Source organism: Kryptolebias marmoratus, linkage group LG11 (genome assembly GCF_001649575.2).
Source record: "Kryptolebias marmoratus isolate JLee-2015 linkage group LG11, ASM164957v2, whole genome shotgun sequence".
Taxonomy (NCBI): Eukaryota; Metazoa; Chordata; class Actinopteri; order Cyprinodontiformes; family Rivulidae; genus Kryptolebias; species Kryptolebias marmoratus.
In genome coordinates, this window is record NC_051440.1 from 17,448,977 (window position 1) to 17,460,681 (window position 11,705).

Here is an 11,705-nt window from a genome sequence, read left to right on the forward strand (position 1 = left end):
GATTCTAATTTTCTGATATGATGAATTTGAGATTTTCATTTGTTGTCATTTGTAATCATCAAAATTAAACGAAATAAACATTTGAAATATATGAGTTTGTATGTAATGTATGAATATAATATACAAGTTTCCCTTTTTAAATGGAATTACTGAAATCAATCTACTTTTTCATGATATTCTAATTTTATGACCAGCACCTGTAAAAATGCAGGAACATAAACACAACTGAGTAAAATTTACAAACTGATGGTTCAACCGGAGGGTTTTTCAAAGGTTTTATGAACAAAGTGACTTCTGTTGAACAAATGGATGAGCCTGAGGCAGCTCACTAATGGACCGCTATTTTAGGTCAACCCTCAGCAGAGTGGGTACAGGTATGGGCTCTTATTTTCAAACATGAACTAGTTGAACATATTCTGGTTTAATGAAGAACTGAGAGGAGAAGTTGGCACTACCAAATCAAACCACAATCTTTATGTGAGAGAATGCTCCATCCAACTGTGCCTCATTTTAACTGAGGGATAAACTTGGCTTCAGAGCTGACTGAATAATGACCCCATCCTTTTCTTTCCTTGTTTAAGTCCCATTGAGAATTTGTGGGCCCTTCTCAAATGAAAGATTTACAAGAAGGGAAGACAATGCACCTCAACAAAGAGGTCTGGGGGCAATTGTAGTTGCTGCCTCAGCTAAAGTTAATCATTATCAGCACAAGAAACTCTGAGACACAGTTGAAAGCTCATTGTTATTGATAAAATGTTCTGACCTATTGTTCACTGTCCTGTCATAATTTGGTATTTTCAGTTTGTTGTTTTTGATCATTGTCTTGTTTCAGTTTAGTTTTCCTGTTCATGCCCTGTCACTCTCCACCTCCCCAGTACTTTTCCTGTTAGGTCTGCCACGCCCATCTCCACCTGCTTGTAATTATTCTCACTCACCTGTGTCCATTTTCCTCATTATCCTCTGTCTTTAAGAACCGGTCATTTTCATTCACTACTCACTGGATCATTCCGTTTTGGTCTCCTTGTGTCTTGCTCCTTGCCATGCCCTGTTCTCTCGTTGTTTTTTTTTTTGGATTTAGTCTTTGTTAGTTTTGCTGCCACGTCAGCCCTTTTTGTTTTGATGGTTTTCTTTAGTTAAGAAATTAGTTTCTTCAACTCTGAGTCTGCGTTCTGGGTTCACCTGTCTCCACGCTTTCATGACACTGTCCAGTTATTCTCAGTTGTCATTTCTTGAATAAACCAGTAAGTTGGGAATTTAGTCATCTAATAAATCAGCATAAAGTTAGGTAATAAAGTCCTTTTTTGTTTATGATTGAGGTTGGGTACTCTATAACATTTTGTATCCACGGAGACCAGTGCAGACTATTTGTTTTACAATTGAGCACAATTTGCCTAATTATTAGGCAAGCTGTATAAATGAACTATGATTTCTTTTTCAGTGCAGAAAATTTCCCCCGAAAGGCATTAGACTTACTTTAAAAACAGGTCAAGAGATTTTGAATAAATCTTTATAACAATGTAGCTATCAAGAGATCATTTTTTAACACAGATTTTTTTTTCTTTTATCTACTTTTTGAAAAAGAAGAGCAGTTCCCCTTGTGAATATGCGCATAAAGATGAATTTAAGATTCCCATCTGCAGGAATTATCCTAGCCCATTTGAAACTATGAGTCAATTCACAAAATGTGAAATGGGCAATGCTTTAAAGATCTCTGAGACAAATGAAAAGCAGCTCCAGCACTGAAAGACAGGGAATGGGTTTTATCGAGCGTGACACAGAGAAATAGGATCTGCGTTTGTGGGCATTGAAGTGGTAATTGATTCAACAGTCTGGATTTGCTTGGAGGCTAACCTCAGGAACGTTGTTGTATGGGAACAGATATGCAGCGTGATAGTCTAAATACCCATTTGACAAAGGGTGAGATTAGGCTCAGTGAGGAGACACTCCTCAGAGTTACAGTACGTGGCTAGTGGCTTGCCATGCAAATTTTGAGTCAACACTGTAATTAGATACTTTAGACACTTATATCCCCCTTCATATTTCCTCACAGGATAATTTCCTTTTGATTACAGCAATCCAGCTCAGAACTGGAAGCAAAGTTTATGAACAATGCTGCTCCAGTGAAGTCAGAGAAGAAAAAGGTAAGTCATATAAACAAATTGTTAGTATATTTATTATTTATTGTGCAGTTAAAAAAACACTAAAATCAATTATAAACAGTTTAAATTATATTAGAAATATGCAACATTGTGTGTTTCACCTTTAGATATATATATATCTGATAAATATATATATGAATGTGTCTTAATTATTGTTCATTATTGTTGAACTAATAATCCAGATCACTTTCACACATTTTAGGAGATGTTGTGTTGTGTCTTTTAATAACCAGAGTGTCTCATAAATTTTAATTGTTATGTTCTAGGTATGTTGTTTGAATGATGAAGTATTGCTGTAATTGTTGTGGAAAATAAATTAATGCAAACTGAGAATCTTTGTAAGCGTAAACGTTTATCACATTTGTCCACACAAGGTAGAACAAACACGTTCCTAAACAGATTCTGAGAGCTCTAACACACAGAATGTTTGTCTGTCTATTTATTGCATGCTGGGACACCCTCCTTGTGTTTGAGTAGCTTGTTCATTCAAAAGTTTGCATTCCACCAGACACAACACTTGAGACAAAATCCAGTTTCAATGAGCCTTGCGGTGTCTAAGACCTTGATCAAAAGCCCTGTCCTGAGAAATGCAGTCTGTTTTTCTCTCTAAGTATTTGCAAGCACTTAAAAACAGACAAACACATTCTTACAGGTTACACGAGTGCATTGAACAGCATTAAATATTATGTTTAACTGTTATAACCAGATAAAGAATATGTGCCAGGGACTGAGCCAAGAGGTGGACAGTTTGGGCTCGAGCATGCCCCCTCTCAGGTCCTTCCCTCCCCCCGCCAACTCTACACTCACACACAGCGAACAGTGAAGTTCTTGAGTGACTCCTATTTTAATCAATGTTACTGTAAAGTAATAAGTGAATGAAAAAGTCTTGAATGAATGATATAGGTAAATTAACCAAATAAACCCTGGAACAAATAAATCACAAAAATGAAAATGCATATTTTAAAAACTATTTGTGAACGGTCTAGATTTACTCTTGTTAAAAAGGCTTATTTTGCAAAACAACACTGAAATTGTTTTAAATTCTTTTAACATTTATTTTTTAAATCGTTTTATCTTTGTTTTTATATTCAGATTGTGATGTTTGATTATCAGCCAGACAAAGCAGCGACATTATTCTAAGATGTCTGTAGATGAGGTACTTAATACCATGGTAAATTATACCTTAGAGTATATATGGCTACATTTCTTTCTTAATGATCAAAGAAAAAGGCTTGGTGAATAGATGGAAGCATCTTGTCAAAGATATAAAGGTATAGTCTGGTCATCTTTGAAGTGATGTTCTGTTTGATAGTTATCAATAGATAATACCTTTTTAGTCATGACATCAGTCATAGAGCACAAAGTATGAAGAAAATGTGAAAGTCTTCATTCAGGTTAGGCTATTTGTTACACGTACACACCTACACACCCTCCCAAGTCATTAACAAGCTGTGACACTGTCAATCCAAGTGTAACATGACACATTTTTTAAGCCTCAAAAACAACCATCTAAACAAACAGTGCAATGCAAAGTGTTTAGGTTTAATATTAGCTGATGTGGCTTTTTTTCACCCCGATATGTTGTTTTTGAGAAAGAGATGTTTCACAAGCCTGAAAAATTTTATTTAAAAAAAACTGGCACTCTTTTGGGTAGCTATTATCACAACCTGGATGAACTCTATTGCGATAAGGTAGTAACTATTGATAACTATTTGACAGAACATCACATCAAAAATGACCAGACTACCCCTTTAAACAAGCCCTCAACAAGTTATATTGTTTCTACCACACTAAAGAGTTATCATACATAAAATGTGGAGTAAATACTGTCTCTTAATTATGGATTTTGACTGATGCTGCTGTTTCAGGTACATGTTTTCTTATCCTGAACTGTAATAGGCAGTGCAGGACGTCTCAGGCTTTTTAAACCTCATTCAATCAACTGATACATACCCGATCAGGGTGTTTTTCTGCAACACAGTTCTGCCTGTAAATCCAGATAATGATGACAAAAAATCCGGCTTAATCTACCAAACAGCTTTGTGGCGGACAGGAACAACAAAAATGACCCATCACTTTCTGTGCCACCACAGTGAGGGTAATGATCTCGGTCTGGACAGCCCAGTAAATAATGTTTGAGTCTGCCGCTGATGTCACTGTGCCAGCTGGGATTTCAGTTTATTTCTGTCCATTGAATTTTATTACAATGTGCCAATACAGCCTTCTTAGCAAAACGATATGCATGCTCCCTTTTTTTCCAGACACAATACAAGAGTACTACAATGTTTTAAATTACCAAATGCATTTATTTATGCAACAGAGTATTTGTTAATAGGGACCTTACACAGCATCTATGAAGTTACTGCTCAGTATTTAAGTGTTTTAACCTTTTTTTTCAGTTTGTGTTTTTATAGAATAAAACAACTTTTGGGGGGAAATCAATACAAAAATATAATGACTTATTTTTAATCTCATTGCTACACCTCCCTGAAAAATTTAAAGACTGGCAGCACTTGAACTATTCAATAAACTTAAAATGCCTGAGTACACATAATGTGTCTGCAGCCAACAGTGCACCGACATATAAAGTCTCCTGGCTTTTAATTTGCATATTATCTACTCCTAACTTTATCAGATCATGCAGAGGAAGTGAATCTGCCGACAGTTGATCAAGATAAATCCTCAATCATTAAGTCAGCTCTGGCGTTTTGCTTCCATACTTACAAAGTCATTAGGAGTAAACGTGTTGAGAAATGAAACTTTGAAAGGCGCCAACTCTGCTCAGAAATGCTCTGAAATCATGTTTGTATTTTGTACTCTGTTTATATTTGTTATTGTTTGACGTTAGTGTGATGCGTGTGATGAAAAGGCAGTGTAACATACAAAGAAAGTGAAATCGGAACTTCAGATTGCAAAACTGCTCTGATAACACATGATAAAATCCAACAATTAAAATGGAAAATAAAGGAAAAAAACATTAATTTCCAAGAAAAAACAACCCTTTAAATAAACATCATGGCCATTGTGAGTTTTTTGGCTAATGATTATAAATTCAGAGTTGTTTACAGTCAAAGCGGGAAGATTTTCTGTCCTTAAAAACAGACTGAGCAGTTTATTTTAAGGTGAGTCGAAGAGAAATACAATTTAACATTCTAACACAATTCTGGCATTTATGTGATGTTAACAAAAGGCTTTTTGTTAAACTTGGGATACATCAGTTATCTCATCTCCCAGCAAACGCAGGAGAAACTCCAATTTGAGCAAATGTTATCTCACTCGGTGAAAGCCTGTCCCTCTCGAGTCATCTCTGTGTATCTCCTAAAGTCCTTCTGTCTGCATGACAAAAGCAGGGGTGATGCAGGATTGAGTTTGAGAAGGAATAAATCACTTGTAGAAGCAGCTTTCCACCACTGTGGCAGATGAGAGCCAGAGGCAAGTTGAAGGACAGCAAAGGGTGTGAGGGCCAATCAAACTGCCTTTCTTTATAACATTACCAGGCAGTTGTGGAGGAAAGGGTTCTAAGGTAGGTCAGGATTACCACACACAGTGGATCATGGGAAACCAGGGACCTTGCAGGGACTCCGAATGTCTAGGTGTTGCTGCAGTCATTTTATATGTGACTGTCAGTGTGCGCTCATGTGTGCAACATTCATTTTTGCTTTGATATCTTCCCAGTATTTTGTCCACAGGTGACATGAGGAAAACATTTGCTGTACAGTTAGTACAATGAGAGCTCCAGTTTGTGAGTCGAGAACGTCGACAAAAGCACATTTTACCCCAGCAGGTCCTCAAACATTTATGAGTTCTTGAGCTCATGTTGCTCCATGGAGGCCTGTTAGATTTCATTGCATAATTCTGCGCTCTGATCCAGCCTCTATTGTGCCAACGAATCTCTGTTTATTTGCCAGGATGTTTTCTATCACTGCTCCCTCAGCTCACAAACCGGAATAACAAAGAGTTTTTATCACTGAGAGCACTGGTTGATCCCTATTCATGCAGCAGATTGTTGCAAAATGAGCTCAGCAAACTGCCTTGCCCTCATGGTGTACCGAACGTAATCTTTCTATTATATCTAGATAAAACTTTTACAATGTTTTAATGATATCCTCATAATATCAGCAATAACTATTATTTATCGGACAAAACACAGTTTGTGTTAAGTATAAAATTAAACGCATGAAAAAAGAAACCATTTTAACGCTATTTGCAATATATTCATCACAAGCCATAAAAGCAATAAATTGAAAACTGCAGACTCATCATGTACATATCTCCTCTCAGAAACCACTTCAAAAAGTGCTTATGTATATGCTGCTCAAAATGCATTTGCATGATGCTGAGATAATAGAAGGCAGAATCAGTTACAGACAATCTACTGCCAGGACAGAGCTAAAGAAGTAAAAGCTGCTTAAAGATCAGAATTTTCCCACACCTATATATGTATTAAATTTGTAAATCATAAAGAGAGATTTTATCAGATTAGAATTTGTGAAGTGGCTTGTATGTATACTTAAAAGAGCAGTCACCATGCTTTAGTTTAACATGTGCTACAGATTAGAACCGTTTTGCAGTTGCCTAATTGCTGCTCAGTATGTTGTGTAGCATTGAATTATGCTACTCTAATAGTTAAATCTTATTGGTAGCTTGAGGAAAAGGGGGAAGTTTATCCGATGGCGCCCTCTGGTGCTAGGAAAAAGTGTTGCTTTACTAAGACATGACCACTGTACCCTTCACAGTTTAACTCACAGGTTCAGGCTGTCAATGCTGTGTGAAATAACAAAAAAAGCAAATAAATGGAATACAACTGTTCTTCACAAACAGTTGGCTCAGATCTTGGGTAACGCCTGCTGTGCCTCATGCGAAGCCAAATAAACCGCCAGAATAATGTGCAAAAAAATGTGGACGTTTCTTAAGAAAAGGAGAAGGCGGTGAGGGATGGCAACTCTTCCTGCAGGTTTTCCCAAAGGGTTGATAGCAGATGGTGGATTTTATTTTCTCTATCATCACTGCTGTGTTGATTTGTACCCACAGCTCTATCTGCCCGGAGCTCACACATAATGTGCCCCATACAATACACACACACACTGTCATAAACACACACTTTAACACAAAAAGAAACTCAGTCATGGAACATTGATTCAGATGAGTTTTTTCTGGCTGGACGGCTCAATTTATATGAAGATGCCTAAATCTCAGTAGTAACCAAGCGCTACAACAGCCTCCTGAGAAAACTGTCACAGAAAACATGCTTAGCTGATGTAGTGTGGCACAGAAACACTCAGATTTACACCCACTCACACACGCGTACTTTCTCTCTCTCACACACACACACACACACACACACACACGGATGAGGATGCTTTGGCTGCTCCAGCTGCTTCAAACTACTTGTTCTCCTTTGTGCTTGTCGACAGTTTTCATTTGCTGTTAATAAAAGGTCAGAGCAGTCATCCTTCACCACATCACTCTGCAGAGAGGCCTTTGGAGTCCATACAATACTGCTCACCCTACAGTGGCCCCCCTCATTCTTCTTCATGTCATATCCACAACTCCAGCAAACAAGCTTTCCAATCATTAGTGGTTGCAAAACCTTAACAATCATTATTCATTATTTTTTTCCTAATGATGACTGCCTTTGTGTATTCCTGCACAGGCCGCTGAGCTAATGATTGACTCATCATTTAGCTGGTCTGGCATTTTGAAAAGTGGTCATAAATCTGCCGAGGAAACACTGGAGTATCTATGCCTTCTCTCCAGGCACGCAGAGCCACATCATTCCCTGCAAAGATGTTTCTAAGAGTCTGCCTTTGAGAGGATTAGATGAGGGAAGCGCCTGCAGGGAGGTAGCTTCTCAAAGCACTAAGTGAGGTTCTGCTTTCTTTGTTGTTTCAGAATTCAGTAGGCTGTTTCTTTTTAACCCTGGCTCAAACGGATGTAACACAAACAGTAGCACACAACAAGTGGAGTTACAATAATAAGCTATGTTATCTAAAACTGAGTAGAGGGGGAAACCAAACAGCCAAGAGTGCTATGAGAGAGGAGGGAGCAAGTCCCCTCTCTGTAGGTAAAGGGTGTGGCCCACTTAAATAGGCTGCTCACACCTGCAAATGGTTGCAGTAATCGCAGGTGAGGATCCTACTTGGAAGACAGACAAACACCACATGTAAGTGTTTAGGAATAGTTTGATGACTCAAACCTTGTGTAGAAATGCACAATGTCATAAATACAAAAAGACTAGTGTATACACAGCATAAATGCTGAATAAAATCCCATGTTTACTGCATGAAGGGCGGGGTACACCCTGGGCCACATAGAGAGAAACGAGACGACCACTCTCTCACTCACTGCTCTCACTCACACCTAGTGACAATTTAGAGTTCAATAAAATACAAGCAAAGCAAATATATAAATTAAAACCATAAAAACACGGTTAAAGAATCTGAATTCAGTTTTCAAGTTATCCCGTTTATACTGTACATGAAGTTCAGTCAACTCCTGTGTAAATGTTTAAATATCTTTATTGGAAAATGCAGTTTCAGTTTGCGATCTAGGCTTCGATCCAATTACTCCATGATCATGTTGCTCAACGTGCCACGGAGTGATGAGAGTTTCTCAATCCTCTGGACATATCTCTTACATGGCGCCATCGACCTCAGAGCCCACAGATAGATGCTGAAGTGGTGGAGGGGGTGAAAAAAAAAGCAAGCAGCAGCCGTGAGTATGCTGGCAGGCAGTAATGGCAGAAGCAGCAGTAGAAGTGTTATGCAGAGTGAGGCTGGCTTAGCTCAAACTGGTAGGCTAAGCTTAATGGATTGTGTGGCATGTGAGATCACGTGTGAAGCAGTGCAGCTCAAGTTTTCTGCCGGAACTAGCTCACAGGCTCACCCCAATAATTTGAACGTTTGAATAAAAGGATGGATGGATGGATGGATGGATGGATGGATGGATGGATGGATGGATGGATGGATGGATGAAAGTATTAAAAAAACAACTAATGGCTAATAAAGTCTGTTTGTCAATGTTGGCAGCATTGTTTACTAAAATGTCTGTTTTTTTGGTCTCCTGAGGGAAAATATAAAAATGTTCACGTGTCATTAAGCCATCAAGAAGTGGGTTTCAGTCTTAAAACAAAATGTAAACTGACCTAATGCTGCAACCTGGAGGATGAGAGGCTTTCATTGGTTTGGTGGCATAATGAACTATGTTAAAGAGAAGTCAGACATCTGAGTACATGAATAAGTTATTAAAGCTCAGCATCTTATATGTAGAGAGTACATGATGATCATGCAGTGGTTTTCAAACCAATGTTTTTATGGCTTGATTATAAAGTGATCTGACTGGTTTTTGACTTGCTTGAGACCAGCAGGACCAACAGGACAGACATGAGATGTCTCTGAATTTGAATGCAAACTCTCACAGACAACCACACACAAGTTGACTGATAAACGTGTTATGGGCCAGTACCAAATAGTTCACAAGTACCTTCAAAATAGCTTCTTTTATCATTTGATTTTGTTTCCCAGGGGACCATAGGGACCAAGGTTTTGTCCCCATTCTGCAAGAAATCCCCATGGCGTGTTTATTTAAATACGTTTTTGTCTCTATAACATAATGATTACCAGAACACACAAAAACATACAAAACGTAGTTGCTAAATTTAGGTCATGTGAAAGAGAATGATAAATCAAAAGCATCTATTTCCCTGAGGCCAAATAGTGGCACTGAATGCATGCCAAATGAAAGCTACAAATGAATACACACCAGCACACACACACACAGCTATGTATCAATGACATGAAGGACATTTCATTGACTTAAATTCATTTCCTGAGGAATCAATCAGACTATTACTACTACTCTGCTTCTTGCCTGACTCAAACCTGAACATTAAAGCTTTCAAATTGATGCTGTGGTACTAGGATTACGTTTTGTTCCCATAAGGAAAATACCTCCCAATTACATGACAGGGTAAACAGATTGAGGTCAAACTGCTTGTAAATTAAAAGTGCAGTGTGAATTCAAGTCATCTCTCTTTCATTATCAGACGAAATGCCAGCTCATTTAAATGCAGAAACTGCCCTTGTTTCCTTCTGTGTCCTCCCCTCACTGAAGCGTGCCTCTGAAAATACAAAAATAAATAAACTTAGTAATTTTTTCTACACTCTCAAATCATTTCCACTCATACTGGTTGCCTTTGCAGCACTGCACTAGCAATATATTTCGTCTTTTGTCTGCATAAATTACCATGCATCAGCTCAAATCAGTGGCGAAAAGTGAAGTGCTGCAGAGGACAGAAACGCAGCCTCAGGGCACAAAACTAACAACTTCAATCAACAAACAGACCAAATATTAGATGAGCAGGATGACAAAAAAGCAGAAGAGATTTCAAGCACTACTGTCCTGCTTTGGGGAGCAAATAGTTGCAAAACATACGTTGTTTACAGTTCAGGTAGATAGTTTCCTGCTCCCAAGTTTTAGTCTTGAAACTACACAAAACCTGCCCATTAATCATGGGTTAGCAAAAAGTTTTATATCAAATGCAAGTCATCACTCTCTCTAACTCAGTGGTGTCCAATCCTGGTCCTGGAGGGCCATTATCCTGCAGGTTTTAGTTTCCCTGCTCTTTAGGGAAATGATAGAAATGGTAAAAAATAAAATAAAATAAAATAAAATATTTATGATAAATCTGTATATAATACTTGAGTTCAGCCATTTCTCCGAATCTTCTAAAATAATTACTATTTTAAACAAAAATACCAGAAGACATTTCTGGGAACTGACCATCTCTGTATTAGAGGTAAAAAAAAATAGAGACAGTAAAATTGCATTAAAAAAATCAAAACTGATCATTTTTTGTAGAATAAAATAAAAATGTAAACAGAAAAAAAACATTATTATGTTTAGGACTGCACAGAAGGTACACAGTAAATATTAGAGAGTGTTCATGACATGATAAAGAGTTAATATTTCAAAACTGAAATAAATAAGAAATAAAAGAGAAATTCTGATTATCTAAAATTTGTAGTCAACATTACGTAGAAAAACTACATTTTCCAAGGAATTGTGACGTCATTTTCCCCCGACGGCGCAGTTTCCGTCAACAAGCTCGTGACTCTTTTGCTGCATTCCGTGTGCCTGTGTATTTGCCTTTACCGGCAATGCAACTAATTCAGATTTAAACATTATTTTAAAAAGGGTTTTCTCTGTCGGCAACACGGCAAATGTTTACGATCCCGATTTTAGTTTTATGTATATTTTTTTCTAAAAGCAGCTAACTCGCTAAACGAGCTGTTTCTCATTTTCGTCTTTCTGTTTATAGAAATAGTGGGGAAAGTAAGCGCCTTTTAAATACTCGTTTCCTTCACTTGGGCATGCTGCATTACATTTGACAACTCTAACTGAAGCAAATCTGGAGGCATCTCTGTTGTCTTCGCGACGACGTAAAATAATTTTGAGTTTGAGTCTTTTACTTCCGAGGTGCCTTAAAAGCAACATTGCTCACCGTGTTTCTTCTCAGTTTACCGGAATAACGCAAGACGGTTCAAA